Genomic DNA, 17,815 nt, shown 5'->3' with positions numbered 1-17,815 from the left:
AACTGCACATAATACTCCAAATTAAGCCTCACTAATGCCTCATAGATCTTAAACTCCGGTACTCAATACTTTGATTTATGAATGCCAATGTGCAAAAAAACTTTCTTAATGACCCTATCTATCTGTGAAGCCACTTGCAATGAATAATAGACCTGTATTCCCAGATCCCTTTGTTCTACCACACTCCTCAGTGTCCTACCACTCACTGTAAAACCTACCCTGGTTGGTCTTCCTAAAGTGCAACACTTCACATCTGTCTGATTAAATTCCATCTGCTATTTTTTTCAGCCCATTTTCCATCTGGCCTAGATCCTGCTGCAGCTCTGATGGTCTTCCTTGCTGTCCATGACAAGGTCAGACTTGATGTAATCTGTAAATTTCCTGATCCAATTAACCACATTATCACCCAGATTGTTGATTATAGAATACAAACAACAACAGACCCAGCACCGATCCTTGTGGCACTCCACTTGTCGCAGGCCTCCAGTCAGAGAGGCAACTGTTATCTTTGTTCTTAATAAAGTCAAACTTGGTGTGAGTAAATGCTAGAACATCTTATTACTGAATTACTTTTCAACACTGAGCGCGTGCGACCTGGTCACCATTGAAACTTTCAGTTCTGGATGAACCGCTCATGTTGCCCATTGGGAATTGAAGTTTTTTACATACATACATAACACAGCAACCGTCTACTACCATTCATTGTCTTCTCCTGCGATGCCAATGTCTAATCCAATTTATTGTCTTATTTTGAATGTGAAGTGACTGATTGATCAATTACCATATAGGACCTTGTCAAATCCTTGAAGTTCATGTAGACAACATCACTGCCTCACTTTATTAACTTTTCTAGTAATATCCTTGAAAAACTCTGTAAGGTTGGTTAGACACAACTTGCCACGTACAAACCAGGCTGACTATCTCCAATCATTCACTATCTATCCAAATTGTCATATATCTTGTCTCTTAGCATACCTTCCAATAACTTTCTCACTACTGATGTCAGTACTAATGTCCTGGTTTATTCTTAGAGTCTTTCTTAAACAGCGGAATATCATTAGCTATCTTTCAATCCTTTGGTATCTTACCTGCCTCTAAGGATCATTTAAATATCTCTACTAGGGCCCCTGCAATTTCTGTACTTGCCTCCCACAGGGTCAGAGGGAACTCCTTATCAGGCCTCAATACAGCAAATGCCTCTTCCTCTGTGACTTATATCGGGTCCATGACGTTGCTGCTAGTTTACCTCACATCTGTAGACTCTGTATCTGTCTCCCAAGTAAATAGAAAGCATCAATTTAAGATCTCCCCCATCTCTTCTGGCTCCACACATAGATGACCATTTTGTTCTTTCAGAGGACCAATTTTGTCCCTTGCAATCTTTTTGCTTTTAACACATCTGTAGAAGCCTATAAGAATCTCCTTCACCTTGTCTGCTAGTGCAACCTCAAACAATCTTTTTCCCTCCAGACTTATTTCTTAAGTATTCTCTTGAATTTGCTCAAACTAAGAATCCTGAACTATAGAAGAAGCGTGTAGAACTTCAAACTAAATTTAATCTTCTGTCTACTCAACCTGTCGAACGCCAACTTCTTGAAAGTAAGAGTCACTTTTATATTCATGGTGACAAATCTGGTAAATTTCTAGCCAATCAGCTGAGGCGTTCCAAAGCCAAACAACATACTACAAAGATCCGGAAGGAGAATGGAGACTTTACATCGGATCATTTAGAAATCAATGACGCATTTAAAAATTTCTATTCTTGACTTTATTCCTCTGAATCTTTGAATGACAATATCTCTGTTGATCATTTTAAAAATAATCTGAATATTCCTTCGCTTTCATCTGATTCTAAAGCCAAACTTAATGTGCCTATATCATCAGAAGAAATATCTTTTGCAATTTCTGCATTGTCTTCAGGGAAATCTCCTGGACCTGATGGGTTCCCCGTAGAATTTTATAAATCATTCTCTTCACTTCTTTATCCTCAGTTACTCCCAGTATTATCTGACTCGTTTAATTATGGCAAATTGCCACCCTCTTTTAATGAGGCATCTATTATTCTTTCTTTAAAAAAGAGTAAAGACCCAACAGAGTGTTCCTCGTATAGGCCGATTTCTTTGCTTAATGTTGATGTTAAAATCTTGGCCAAAGTTTTGGCTTATAGATTAGAAATTGTTATTCTCTCTATTATTTCTGATGATCAAACTGGTTTTATTAAAAACCGTCTTCCTTTTTTAACATTCGGCGTTTATTTAACATTTTATACTCACCTCCAACTGGGATTCCTGAATGTGTTATTTCCCTCGATGCGGAGAAAGCATTTGATCGTATAGAGTGGAACTACCTTTTTGCAGTTTTAGAAAAATTTGACTTTGGTCAAAGTTTCATCTCTTGGATCAAATTGCTGTATTTGTGTCCTACTGCCTCTGTTTTAACTAATTTTCAGAAATCCCAGTTATTTAACCTCAAACGTGGCACCCGTCAGGGATGCCCTTTAAGTCCCTTTCTCTTTGATTTGGCTATAGAACCTTTGGCGATAGCATTTCGAAATTGTCCTGAATTTACTGGGATTTGGAGAGGGGGTGTTGAGCATAAAGTTTCTCTTTATGCTGATGACTTATTACTTTTTCTTTCAAATCCGTCTACATCCTTATCTCCAATGTTTTCACTTCTTGACCAGTTTAGCCAGTTCTCTGGATATAAACTTAATTTACATAAGAGTGAACTTTTCCCAATTAATAAAGAAGCACAAGAATTAACATTTCGTGATCTCCCTTTTAAAGTAGTTCATAATCAATTTACTTATCTTGGGATTACAGTCACAAGGAAGTTTAAAGATCTCTTTCGTGAAAATTTTGCCAATCTTTCATATACTATAAAACAGAGTCTGTTACAATGATCACCTCTATCTATGTCTTTGGTAGGTCATGTTAACGTTGTTAAAATGTATGTTCTCCCTAAACTTTTATACTTATTTCAATCAATCCCAATTTTTATTCTTAAATCTTTTTTTGATTCCTTAGACTCTATTATTTTGTCATATCTGTGGAAGAATAAGCGCTCTAGAATTAATAAAGTTTATCTCCAAAAATCTAAAAAAGAGGGTGGCATGGCTTTACCTAACTTTTGTTTATATTATTGGGCAGCCAATATATGTTGTGCTACCTTTTGGTCTTTTTTCCATGGCCAACCCGAGTGCCCTAATTGGGTGGCAATGGAGTTGAGCTTCACTAAAGAATTATCTATCTCTGCACTTCTTGGCTCTGTACTCCCTAGTAGTTTGTCCAGATTAATAGTTAATCCTCTTGTTAGACACACTTTGCGTATATGGGCTCAGTTTAGGAAATGTTATGGTTTCCATGGTTTTTCCTTTTCTAGCCCCATCTTACATAATCACCTTTTTTTACCTACTATGTATGACTCAGCATTCCAGGATTGGTATAGAAAGGGCATTAGACATTTTGAAGATCTTTTCATTGATAATCGCTTTGCTTCTTTTCAACAGCTCTCTGCTAAGTTCAATCTGCCCAATGCTTATTTTTTTTAAGATATCTCCAAATTAGACACTTTATTATTCCTTTAATTCCTAACTTCCCTGAAATGCCTGAGAAAAATGTTATGGACTTATTTCTTTCTATTAATCCACTAGGTAAAGGTTTAATATCATTTATTCGTGATAAATTAGCAGCCTTACGACGTGCCCCTGTGGATAAAATTAAAATGGCATGGGAGCATGATTTAAATACCTGCTTATCTGATGAGACTTGGGACTCGATTCTCAAATCGGTTAATTCAACCTCTCTTTGTGCTCGCCATTGTCTTTTACAGTTTAAGATTGTTCATAGAGCCCATATGTCTAAATCTAAATTATCTCGATTTTACCCTAATATTAGTCCTCTCTGTGATAAATGCAAAAGGGGCGAGGCCTCTCTCATTCATATGTACTGGTTTTGTCCTAGCTTGGAGAAATTTTGGAAAGATGTCTTCGTAACGTTATCGTATATTCTGAATCACCACCTAGAACCTAACCCTTTAATTGCTTTGTTCGGTTTCTGGGTGAGACAGATTTACGTCTGAGTTCGACTAAGTGTCGAATATTATCTTTTGCCTCTCTCCTGGCTAGACGTTTAATCCTTCTCAGATGGAGAGATGTTGCCCTGCCCACGCATGCTCAATGGCTTAATGATATTATGGCCTGCTTAGACCTTGAAAAAATTCATTATTCAGTTCTTAATTCGGACTTAAAGTTCCATAAGGTCTGGGGACCTTTTATTGAGTACTTTCATAACCTTCCTCTTAACTAAGGTTTTTTTTTGGTCCCTTGCTTTCAGCTCCTTTTTTTTTTGGTAGTAGGCATTAATATCTTCTGTTGCTAAGTGTATTTACAGTTTTGGGGGTTTGATTGTCCTGATTTATATTCTCTATATTGTGTTGTGTTTGGTCTGGAGTGTTTTTTTGTTGCGGGGCTTGGGGAGGATACTAATTTTACATGTCTTCAATTTGGGTGTTTTCTCAATTATCTTTCTTTGTATCATATTATTATTGTATATTTTTGCACTGTATCAATGTTCTTCATTTTGATCTGGGTTTTTTAAAAATCTGTAGTTATGTAGAAAATGTATAAAAAAAAACTAATAAAAAAAAGTATTCTCTTGAATTTCTTATTCTCCTCAAGTGTCTGTTTTGTTTCTACCTGCCTATACTTGCTATGCGCCTTCTTTTTTTTTCTTAACCGGGGCCTCGATATCTCTCAAAACAAAAGTTCCCTAAATCTGTTATCCTTTCCTTTTATTCTGACAGGCACATCCAAGCTTTGTACTCTCAAACTTTCACTTTTGAAGGCCTCCCATTTACCAAGTACACCTTTGCCAGAAAACAGTTTTGTCTAATCCACACTTGCTAGATCTTTTTTGATACCATCAAAATTGGCCTTTCTCCAATTTAGAATCTCAGCCCAAGGACCAGATCTAACCTTCCCATAATTACCTTGAAACTAATGGCATTATGATCACTAGAGGCAAAGTGTTCCCCTACACAAACATCTGTCACCTGCCCTCTCTTATTCCCTAATAGGAGATGAAATATTGCACACTCTCATTAGACTTCAATGTACTGATTATTATGTGGGAAGTTCATGTTTTTTGGATCAGTCTATGATCGCTCTACAAATTTGTTCCTCTAAATCCTGCGGACTGCTGGATGGTCTTTAATATAGCCCTATTAACATGGTCATGCCTTTCTTATTTCCTAGTTCCACCCGTAAAGCCTCACTAGATGAGTTCTTCAGTCAGTCCTGACTGAGCATTGCCATATTTTCTCTGACTTGTAATCCCTTTTAATCCCTCCAGCTCTATCATACCTAAAACAGCGGAACCCCGGAATACTGAGCTGCCAGTCCTGCCCCTCCTGCAAACAGGTCTCACTAATGGATAAGATATCATAATTCCATGTGTTGATTTACACCCTGAGCTCATCTGCTTTTTATACAATACTACTTGCATTTAAATATATGCAACTCAGAACATTAGTCACACCATACTCAACCTGTTGCTTCCTGACTTTGTCAGGGGTCTTAACAACAACTGCCTCCATGACCACTCTACTAGTCCTGCTTCATTTTAGGTGCAAGCCATCTCTTCTGTCCAGGCCCAACCTTCCCTGGAAGAGAGCCCAATTATCTAAAAATCTGAAGCCCTCCCTTCTACGTCAACTCCTTAGCCATGTGTTAAACTATATGATCTTCCTATTTATGGCCTCACCTGCAAATGGTATGGGTAGCAATCCTGAGAGCACAAATAGACCCTGAGATCTTTTTCACTTTCATTCTATAATAACCTTTCACTTGCTCCCAAAGAATCAATATGATTCTTTTTTCACAGCTTATTAACTGTCTAGACTCTTCTTGTATGGGTTCTTTGTTCCGCTTATAGTCTGACAGCTATTGACCTAACTATCCATATAAAAAGTATATTCTCATTGCTTTCAAATTTTAGTAAAATATGCATAATTGAAGATTTTGCTCTCTATCCCCAAGTCCTCAGTATTTTCGGAGTACTTAGGGATCCAAACTCTGATCCTCTGCCAGACATTCCAACATGTCGGACCCCTCTCTTGTGCCGTGATGAGGCCACGCTCAAGGTGGAGGAGCAACACCTTATATTCCAGCTGGGTAGCCTTTAACTTGATGGCATGAGTATTGATTTCTCCTTTCAGTTTAAAAAAAATCCGTCCCTCTCCTATCTGTTTCTATTTCCCTCTTTGGCCCCTTGCCTCTTCTCACCTGCCTATCACCACCACCCCTTGGGCCTCCTCCTCCTTTCTCCTTTGGTCCACTCTGCACTCCCATCAAATTCCTTCTTGAGCCTTTTATCTTTCCAACCACCTGGCTTCACCTATCACCCAGAGCACGTCCTCTTCTCATTGTTACCATTGGACAGGAGGTACAGAACCCTGAAGGCATACACTCAGCAATTCAGGAACAGCTTCTTCCTCTCTACCGTCCGTTTCCTAAATGGGCATTGAAGCCATGAATATCATCTCACTACTTCCTTATTTCTGTTTTTTTTTTGCAATATTTATTTTAACTTAACTATTTAATAGACATATGTATACTTAATGTAACTCAGTTTTTTCTCTAGACTTATACATCATGTATTTCACTGTACTGCTTTAAAATTAACAAATTTCATGACGTATGCCAGTGATTAAATCTGATTCTGATCCTTGTCATTGGTTGCCCATATTACAAGCCAGTCTTTCTTTCAAAATCTTTACATTTGTCTTGGCTGCTTGGCTAGCTCTCCACTGCCTTCCTGTCAACCATGTACTGTAATGTTATTAATTTGTCCCTTAAGTTTCCTAAATATTTTATAATATTTAGGGGAGGATGTGAGGAAGAGAGTAGTATAATTAAGCATACTTCCATTCCTATATCTATGCAAAGTCATTGAAGAAATCATACCTGATACATATTTTAGTCATGGATCAATGCAGATTATTTCAAGAAATTTTCCTTAACATGGGTATTACACGTTTATTTATTCATCCTTAACTTGTCTACTAGTGCTTTTGAAAAACATTATGAAACTGTTTTTAATTCTCAGTAATGTATTTGAGTCTCTTTGTGAAACAAAATGGTACTCTGTCTCTCTCTGTAACTATGTATCCTGAGTTATTTTTGGATTTTCTGCTTGCACTGCTATCACTGGAAATCTGATAACTGGCGTCAACATTTCCTCTTCTTCCTAGGCACAGACAAATATTAAGTAACTATTTAATAAATCAATATGTTGTGAGAATATAATTTTTCACTCTCTCTGGAAGGTGAATGGATGCTTCCACTTGTTGTTCACATAAATATTAGTTCATTGTTCCTACTTTTCATTTCTTTCTCCCCTGTTTTTTTCATGCCCTCCTACATTTTGTTCTTTGTACATTTTCATAGTTGCTAAGTTACAATGTTTTTTTGTCATCACCAATTCCCGGTTAATATCTCTCTGTTCAATTCTCATTTGTTGGTTTCTTGTTGCCAACACAAGTTTTTTAACTCGTGTCACTTAAACTCAAGCCCTCCACTGAAGGAGCGTGAAGGAAAATATTTTCCAATTCTGTTTGGAATATAACTGACCCATGAGTTGGAAGAACTTTCCCATTCATGAACTGAACTTTTAGACTAATAGGCAGTATCTGAAGTTTTTTTGATTCTTTTCAATAGTCCAGATTATTTTGGGCTCAGATAAAGCAAACTTAATGATTTTCAGCAATGCAAATTCTAAACAAGTCATACATCAAAATTCTTATTGTGGTAAAATATCCCGAGGGTATGCACACAACTACAGTCAATTCTGCCAAGGTTTTAGCAATGAATTTGATAAAATTAGCCTATCTATATGGAAATTTTCATACCAGCTTTACTCTAAACCTATCAATTTTGGGACTGATTTTGTGTCATTTGCCATTACACCAGATATTGTTTTGAGTAGACTTAAGATGCTTTGGACATTCTTTGGCTCCTGTTGGCTGTAAGTTATATTGATTTTGACACTGTTACAGAGGAGCTATCTCTATAGGCTCCTTGAGACCAATAACTATTTTCTTATTGAAATATTTTGTTGCAGCCCTGCTGATGGAGATAACAGAGAAGATTAAATCACGGACTTTCCAACAGTTATGGTGTGATTGATGCAGATGCATATCCCTCAGGACACTGCTTATCAGAAAATTACATAAACTACTGAAGTATCTTGGAAGAATGCTAGATGGAATTTTAACCTACCATTTTATCTTAAAGAAAGTGAAATAGTTGAAAAGGAATGCAATCCCCAGATTCAGTGGTTTACAAATTCTGAAAATTGCCAAGCATCAATCAGGCATTAGAAACATTTTGTTTTAAGTATGATTTGTTGTCCTTGCATTATTCATCTGTTTTTTTTTTCTGTATTTGCAGTTTGTCATTGGTTGTTTGCCAGTCTTTGTGCGTGATTTTTATTGCTTCTTTTGCATTTCTCTGTATCTATTGAAAATGCTTGCAAGAAAATAAATCACAGGGTAATACATGGTGACATATATGTACTTTGATAGTAAATTTACTTTGAACTTTTGAACTTTGAGTACATCGTCTAACAGAGGCGCAGATAGTAGAGCTGTGGCTTCACAGTGCTAGAGACCCTGGTTCAATCCTTCCCTAGAGTGCTGTCTGTGTGGAATTTGCACGTCCTGCCTGTGCCTGCGTGGGATTTCCCCAGGTGTCACAGTTTTCTTCAACATCCCATAGATACGTAAAGTTGCGGAAAATGTAAACCATCCCCAGCAAGTTGGTGAGAAGTAGAATCCGGGTGGAAACTTATCAACACAGACTGGGTGGGCTGAAGGGTCAGTTAACTTACTGCGTTCCTCTGACTATAACATGCCAATGCCTGGATCAGTGTGTAACTATTAGCTCTTGAGCTTGTGGATAAATGTGGTATTGGATAGTGTATGACGGTTCTCCAAGTACTTTGTCAGGAAGAGGTTCCTCTTGGAATTGGCTTTCCCAGCTCCCTTTTTGCTGATCACTCCTTGTTAGAGTGTTGCATCTTTTCTCTCCCTGATGTTTAAAGTTTACCCATGAGGATCGATTTGTCTCTCCCAGGCTTGGTGTAGCAGAACCCATTCATAGATTCCAGGGTTAGAGCACATGGTGTGCAGGCTTTATTTTAGAGTGAACAAGAGGGTCATGAGGTCCAACATGCCAATCTAATTAATTTGTGACACAAACCCACTTCAGGAAGTACCTCTTCTGGTTTGATAAGCATGATCTTGTGATCCATGTGCTATTAACTGCAAAGCAAGGCTTTTTTAAAATTATGTAATTCAGTCTAGTTTTTTTGTACTGTGTCATGAAACACCATGGTCCTGAAAAACATTGTCTCATTTTTACTATGCACTGTACCAGCAGTTATGGTCGAAATGACAATAAAAGTGACTTGACTTGATATTTGTGTTGGAGATACCACCTTGCCTCAAGGGGAAAAGCAGCCCTCTGGGCACCTGGAGGCAGAGCCCAGCAGAAAACCGCTTTAATTAAAGAATTATTGGTGGATAGAAAAAGGTGGTTACTTACCTCCTTGACAGTTATGATGTGCATAGATTCTTTGGTGCTGTCATAGCTAAAATACTCACAAAAGCCAAAATAGAACCTATCAAGTACTGAGAGGCAGTCAACACCCACTGTCAGCAATACTTAGAAGATCTTCTCAATTGTTACTGTATTCTTGACTTGAGCTCTCTGACTGTATCTCAACCTGTGTGGTCCAGATTTGCTGTTTTCCCTAGAGCGTAACAAAGTTTAAAAAAAAGTGATAGATGCCAACTTCAAAAGGCAAAGCCTTGAAAAATGATAGTTTCTCATTGACAACACGCACAAAATGCTGGTGGAATACAGCAGGCCAGGCAGCATCTATAAGGAGAAGCACTGTCGACATTCTGGGAAGTCCTGACGAAGGGTCTCAGCCCGAAACGTCAAGAGTGCTTCTCCTTATAGATGCTGCCTGGCCTGCTGTGTTCCACCAGCATTTTGTGTGTGTTGTTTGAATTTCCAGCATCTGCAGATTTCCTCGAGTTTCTCATTGACGTTCAAATTCGTGGAAGCTAAAGAACTTCATTTGCCAATCCATTCCCACATTCTTCCATACATCTCCCACATTCCGTGAGACCTTGAATGACACTACCCTTAAATTTCCTTTAGAAGCAGACAAATCTGACCATGTTGTCTGCTGTAGGGTAAAATTATTGCCAGTATCCACTTCATTTGTCTCCTCTCAGTGGCTGAAGAGATGTTCTGTGGATTCATCTAAAGAAACAATGGACGTCATCTCCAACATGCGACAGCTCTGAGAAATGCAGGGAGGAGCACCAACCATTATATACCATCTCCTCAACCTTATTAAGGCCCATGACTCTGTCAGTCAGCAGGGAGAGCAAAAAATTCCTCTCAAACTGAGCTGCTAGCAGAAATTCATTCCCTCCTTGCATATGCTTCAGATTGCATGCAAGTCATGATCTCAGATAAAGAACAGACAGATGATAGGCCCAAACTGCAGTCAGTGAGATGACTTGAAGTGTAACATGGGAGAAAAATCAAAAAGGGTGATCAATATAGGACTTAACGTGTTATATTTCAATGCACGTAGTATACAAAAGGGAGATGATCACATAGTGCAGTTAGAGATTGGCAGGTAGGATGTTGTGGACTTCTGAATCGAGACTGAAAGAAGGTCATAGTTAACATCCAGGCTTAACATTGAAGGATATACATTGTATCTAATTATAACTATTGTCCGCAGAGGGAGTGGCTCTGTTGGTAAAAATTAAAATCAAATCCCTAAAAAGGAATGACATAGGATTGGCAGTTGCAGGTACTTGTGGGTGGTTAAGAAGCAGCAAGGGCAAAAAAACCTGATGGAAGTTGTATACAGGCCTCCGAATAGTAGCCGGGATGTGGAGTACAAATTACAATGGGAGATAGAAAAGACATGTAAAAATCACAATGTTACGACAGTCATGGGGGATTTCAATGTTCAGGTAGATTGGGGGAAAATCAGGTTGGTGTTGGATCCCAAGAGATGAAATTTATAGAATGCCTACAAGATGGCTTTTTGGAGCAACTTGTGGTTGAGCTCACTAGGAGGAAAGGCAATTCTGGATTGGGTATTGTGTATTGAACTAGATTTGATTAGGGTGCTTAAGGTAAAGGAGCCCTCAGGAGCCAGTGATCAAAATACAATAAATTTCAAGCTGCAGTTTGGGGGGGGGGGGGAGAAACTAATTAATATTACAGTGGAGTAAAGGGAATTACAGAGGTAAGAGAGAGAAACTGGTCAAAGTTGATTGGAAGGAGTCCCTAGCAGGGTTGATGGCAGAAGAGCAATGGCTGGGCTTCCTGTGAGCAATTCAGAAGGCTCAGGATAGATAAATAACACAGATGAAGAACTATCCTAAAGGGAGAATGACACTACTGTGGGTAACTGAAGTATTTTGCATCAGTCTTCACTGTGGAAGGCACTGGCAGTATATCAGAAATATAAAAGTGTTAGGGCAGATATGAGTGTAGTTGCTATTGCTAAGAACCTGGTATGCTGAAAGGTCTGAAGGTAGATACGGTTGCAAGAAAAAGTTTGTGAACCCTTTGCAATTATTCATAAAATGTGGTCTGATCTTTATCTGAGTCTCAATAATAGACAAACACTATCTGCCTAAACTAATAGCACACAAACAATTGTACTTTTCATGTCTTTATTGAACACATTATTTAATCATTCACAGTCCAGGCTGGAAAAAGTATGTGAACCTTGTATTTACTAACTGGTTGAACCTCCATCCGTAGCAATAAACTCCACCAAATATTTCCTGGAGCTGCAAATAAGATGTGCACAATTCCATTGAGGGATGTTAGACCATTCCTGCATACGAAACTCTTTCAGTTCATCAATATTTCTGGGATATGTTGCATGAACAGCCCTATTCAGGTCATGTCACAGAATCTCAATTGGGTTTAGGCCTGGACTCTGACTTTGCCATTCCAAAACATGAATTTTCTTCTTTTTGAACCATTTTGTTGTTGATTTGCTCTTGTGATTTGAATCATTGTCTTGTTGCATCATTCAACTGTTATTAAGCTTCAGGTATTAGACCACTACCCTGACATTCTCCTGTAAAACGTCTTGATGCAATTTTGAATCCTTTGTTCCCTCAACAATTGCAAGTTGTCCTGCCTGAGGCATGCAAAGTAGCCCCAAACCATGATGCTCATTCCATCATGCTTCACAGTTGAGATGAGGTTTTGGTGTTGGTGTGCAGTGCTCTTTTCCCCCTGAACATAGCAGTGTGCAATTCTGCCAAAATGTTCAACTTTTGTCTCATCTGTCCACAGAACATTGTCCCAGAGCATGTGGAACATCCAAGTGATCTTTTGCAAACCTGACACATACAACAATGTTTTTTTTTGAAGAACTGTGGATTCCTTTGTGGTGTCCTTCTATGAACACTGTTCTTGTTCAGTGTTTTCTTGTAGTGGACACATGAGCAGAGACTGTAGTAAGTTCCAGAGATTTCTGCAGGTCTTTTGCTGTTACCCTTGGGTTTTTTTTCACCTCCTTCAGTCATTACATGTTGTGCTCTTGGTGTGATCTTCGCAGGACATTCACTCCTAGAGAGAGTAACAATAGTATTAAATTTCCTTCTTTTGTTTGACAATTTTTCTTGCTGTGGTCTGATGAACTTCAGAAATGTTTTTGTAGCTTTTTCCAGATTTATGCCTCTCTACAATTATTCTAAGGTCCTTTGAAAGTTTCTTTGACTGAGGCATGGTGCACGTATATAAATCTTTCTTGGGAATTGCAGGCTCAGTCAGTAGCCTGACTTTGTGTGTCTTTTTGTATATAGGACAGGGCACCTCTACAATTCACACCTCCAATTTCATCACATTGATAAGAACATCTGACTCCAAATAGCTGTTGTAGAAGGCATTATCCCAGAAGTTCACATACTTTTTTGAACCTAGACTATTATTGCTTAAACAGTGTACTCAGTATTGTCGAGAAGTACAATTGTTTGTGTGTTATTAGATTAGACAGATTGTGTTTGGCTATTATTGTGACTTAGATGAAGATCAGACTGCATTTTATGAGTAATTAATGCAGAAAACTAGATATTCTAAAGGATTCACTAACTTTTTCTGTAGCAGTAGGTCACCTGGACAAGGTTCTGAAAGTGGTACTGAAGAGATTGTGGATGCATTGATAATGATCTTCAAAGAATCACTAAATGCTGGAATGTTTCTGCAGGACTGGAAAATCGCAAATGTTACTCCACTCTTTAAGAAGGGAGGGAAGCAGAAGAAAGGAAATTGTAGGCCAGTGGGCTTGACTTCAGTGGTTGGAAAGATGTTGGACTCCATTAATAAGGATGAGGTTTCAGTGTACTTGGAGGCACATGATAAAATAGGCCAAAGTCAACATGGTTTCCTTAAAGGGATGTCTTACATGATAAAGCTGCTGGAATTCTTTGAGGAAGTAACAAAGCCGGATAGACAAAGGAGCGCCACTGGATATTGTGTTCTTGGATTTTCAGAAGGCATTTGACAAGATGACACACACAAGGTTGCTTAACAAGATAAGAGCCTGTGATATTATAGGAGAAATACTAACATGAATAAAAGATTGGCTGATTGGCAGGAGGTAAAGAGAGGGAGTAAAGGGAGTCATTTTTGGTTGGCTGCTGGTGACTAGTGGTGTACTGCGGGGGTCCGTGTTGAAGGCTCTTTTTACATTACATGTCAATGATTTGGATGATGGAATTGATAGCTTTGTGACCTGGTTTGTGGATAAAACAAAGTTAGATCGAGTGATAGGAAGTGTTGAGGAAGCAGGGAGTCTGCAGAAGGACTTGGACAGATTGGAGAATGAGCAAAGTGGCAGGTGGAATATAGTCTAGGGACTGCGTGGTTGTGCACTTTGGTAGAGGCATAAAGTTGTAGACCATTCTCTAAGTATAGAGAAAACTCAAAAATCAGAGGTGCAAAGGGATGTGGGAGTCCTTGTGTAGGATTCCCTAAAGGTTAACTAGCAGCTTGAGTTGGTGGAAAGAAAAGCAGATACAATGTTAGTATTTGTTTTGAGAGGACTAGAATTTAAAATAGACTAATTGCTCCCACATCTCATGTGATGAAAGTGCTGGAGAGGCTGGTCCTGACTTACATTGGACCACAGGTGAGATCTTTATTGGATCCTCTACAGTTTGTCTTCCAATCTCTTGTGGAAGTGGAAGGTGTCCTCATCTGCCTGTTGCAGAGAGCTCACTCCCACCTGGATGATGCTGGTGTCTTTGTGAGAATCACATTTTTTGATTTCTCTAGTGCCTTCAATACAATCCAGCCACTTCTGAGTGAGAAGCTGCAAAGGATGGGCCAAGACAGGCCCACTATTTCCTGGATTGCTGACTACCTGACAGATAGACCCCAGTCTGATCAGCTGGGTAGTTCTGTCATATATGGTGATGAGTGGCACTGGAGCACCACAAGGGACTGTCCTGTCTCCGTTTCTATTCACACTGTTCATCTCAGACTTTCAGTACATATCTGAGTCTTGTAGAAGTTCTCTGATGACCTTGCGGCAGTGGGTGTATCAGAGATGGGCAGGAGTTGGAGTACAGAGGACTAGTGGACAAGTTTGGGGAGTAGTGTGGGTGGAATCATCACCTGCACCTGAATGTGGCCAAAACCAGGGAGATGGTGATTGATTTTAGGAGGAAGAGGACCGTGATGTGAAGAGTCCTGTTCTGGGAGAAGTTGTTGCGGCAGTGGTGGATGTACACCCCGACAACCGACTTGACTAGGAAACCAGCTCCAAGGCTGTTTACAAAAAGGGGATGAGCAGACTCTATCTTCTAAGGAAGCTGAGATCCTTCAATATGTGCAGCAGGGCGTTGGAGATCTTTTACCAGTCTGTTGTAGCGAGAGCAGTCTTCTTTGCGGCTTTATGTTGGGGAAGCAGCATCAATGATGGTGATGCAAAAAGGCTAAATAAACTCATCAAAAAGGCTGGATTTGTCCTTGGCTACAACCCGGACTCTTTTGAATTAGTGGTGGAGAGGAGGTCACAAAGCTAACTGTTATCCATTATGGCCAATCGGGCACGTCCTCTTATGACCTAATGAATGAGCATTGGAGCACCCTTTCGAACAGACTCATTCAGCTCCACCGTCACAAGAATCATTAAAGAAAATCTTTCCTACCGAATGCAATAAGCATATACAACAATTTATCTCTGTGCGACAGGAGAACATACACCGTAGTACAAAAGTCTGTTTTATTTACTCTCAGCCATGATGGAATGGTAGAGCAGACTCAATATTCTGAATGGACTGATTCTGCTTCTATGTCTTCTGGTCAATGGGGCAACAACACAGCCAACCTTAATGAGGATTATTGTTAAGCAAACTTTGTCATTGTTTTCATGTGTTTATTTTCCCTAATCTTTTTGTCTTCAATGCAACGTCAAGCATTCAGCACACTTCACTAATGGTGTGGAGAAAAGAATAATGAGAAGGCTTTCAACTTCTCTCACCTCTACTCTAAAACTTAGGTCATCCTAACTTCAATAGTCAAACTGCAGTTTACAAGCTGTCTTTACTCTGTGTACAATCAGAAGTCACCTTCCAAGTTATTGACTGGCCTAGTGAAATCCATGAAGTGACATGAAACAGATTCTGAACTTGCCCCGACTATACAACCCCAACCTCTGATAGTAAAGGTTCATGACAAGTCTTGGAAAATGTGGTTTCTTAGGATCCATTTCTCAGTGATGAAATTCATGATCACTTTCAGTGTTCCCACACAGCCCTTGGCCATCTGTAAAAAGGTGTTTGAATATAGATCTTAAGCTCAATACAGATCTTATGATCTACTGGTCCTGCAGTGATCTTCCTATGTACTTTTGCAACTGTGGCTACTCGGTGCAGACACCTCAAGGCTTGTCTGACACTAGTCTCCCAGAACAGACATTCAGTTCTGATCTTGTATCGCAATAATAGATTGTAAAGTGCATGGAGAAAGTGATTCACTATTCCATATTATTTATTTTAGGAATACAATAACAAGAAATGAAATATGTTGGTTCTAAACAGTTTAAGTGAATCTTTTGATGTTTCTAAAATTGTATTAATTTGACATCTTTTACTGACATTGTAACTCTCTGCCATATATTGTGTTTTATAATACAACATGATTATTTTTCATTAATGGTGCACTTTTCCTGTGATTTCATGCACAAAGCCATTGATTCAAGTTTTTGCACATAGTATTGTCTCCATTTCATGTCTGTTGTCATCAAACCTCTCAAGAATCTTAACCTCAGTTTCCTCTTTAAGTGCATCTCCTTTCCAATTGCCCTATCCTGTGCCCTGGAACATAGTTTAAATGACTTCTTTCCTGATTACGTCAAAGATAATATTTCCTTTCTGACTGTAGTCTGACAGTTGACCATATGATCCTCCTTTTAAATCTACTCATTAAATTGAGCACCCTGCACCCACCCCCCATTTTTTTTTATTCTTACCCATGTCAATGAATCACCACTGATAGCTTTGCCTCCCAAACCTGGATGTTGCCTTTGGCATCCATAGAATCTATCCTTGCTATCTTTTATTTATCATACATTTGTCAACTTCATCTGGAATAACAGTGTCAGTCTGCACACAGATGTCATTTGTACTCAGTGTTACTGCACAACCACTTCTCTTGACCGCTCTGCTGTCTCAAAATTGTCAGGCTTCATATTCAATGTAGTAAAGCATTGGAAGTTTCTTCCAGCGAAGTGTTAAGGAGAAAAACAACATTCATTCCTCAGTTATAAATTCCATTCCTTGGGTATTGGCTTATTTATCGATTGGACTGTAATAGAACCAGATTAATTGCAGTTATCATGCATTTTACCCCTTGACCTGCAATTAAATCTGCAGCATCACTAAGTCTACCAGTGTTCTGTTCTTGCAGCTTAGCCTGAATCTACTTCTTCTCAGCCCCATTTACTGCAGCAACCTCTGGGCATTTCTGATGTCATGTGTCCTGACCTGTGCTAAGTCCCATTCACGCATCACCTGCTGACCTCTAGCTTTTAGGTAAGCTGGACCTAGTGCTTGTCAGTTTTCTCCTTAGCGTTGTCCTTCCCCATCTTTGTCATCTCCTCCAGCTTTACAATATTCAAATATGCATGTCATCTCAATGTGCCTTGATCATCCTGAATTTAATTGCTTCATCATTGGTGGCAGTAATTTAATTTTTCGATCTTTCTGCCTTTTTTATGCCCCGTTTAAAATGGTGCCTAAAATTAAAATCTTAGACCAAGTTTTGGCCACTTGGACGTACACCGGGGATGTCCTGTGGCTTGGGTGGCAACATTTGCTGAGATTAGTCATGGAAAGTGTCGTGAGATGTTATACTGCATTAATGGCATTAGTACCAGCTATTACCTTTTTTGTGATCAGTACAATTGCTTCTGCCTTCCAGTGCATTCTGTACAGGAACGAAATGGTTGAGATTAGCTGTTGCTGGAGTAATAATTCTGTAGCATTTTGGTGCTCGGCCTTTATTTCTTATTTGGATCATTGGTGAATAAATGTTGTAAAGTGAGACTTTTTTTGCAGTATAACTTTTTGTTTGGTTGCTATTAGCTGTGTATTTTATCCAATCGGATATGAAACAAATTAACCTAGGTGAACGGCAAGGATTCACAATTCCAGGTAAATTTCATGGTGTCTTTACTGCCACCAATTTACT

The 17,815-nt window shown here is 39.0% G+C and overlaps 1 protein-coding gene across 10 annotated transcripts in view; it reads left to right on the top strand.

Annotated features, from left to right (window-relative positions):
- Positions 1-17,815, top strand: part of LOC132392693 (E3 ubiquitin-protein ligase HECW2-like) — a 305,761-nt gene that overhangs the window by 41,334 nt on the left and 246,612 nt on the right. For 2 of the 10 annotated variants that reach the window (XM_059966922.1, XM_059966925.1), the window contains exon 3: positions 289-353. The exons of the other annotated variants lie outside the window; for them this stretch is intronic. The gene's annotated coding sequence lies outside the window, so the exon portion shown is untranslated. The remainder of the gene's footprint in view (positions 1-288; positions 354-17,815) is intronic. 10 annotated transcript variants of the gene reach the window in all.

The sequence above is a fragment of the Hypanus sabinus genome, chromosome 4 (assembly GCF_030144855.1).
Source record: "Hypanus sabinus isolate sHypSab1 chromosome 4, sHypSab1.hap1, whole genome shotgun sequence".
Lineage (NCBI taxonomy): Eukaryota > Metazoa > Chordata > Chondrichthyes > Myliobatiformes > Dasyatidae > Hypanus > Hypanus sabinus.
This window is presented reverse-complemented; position numbering and strand designations above follow the sequence as displayed.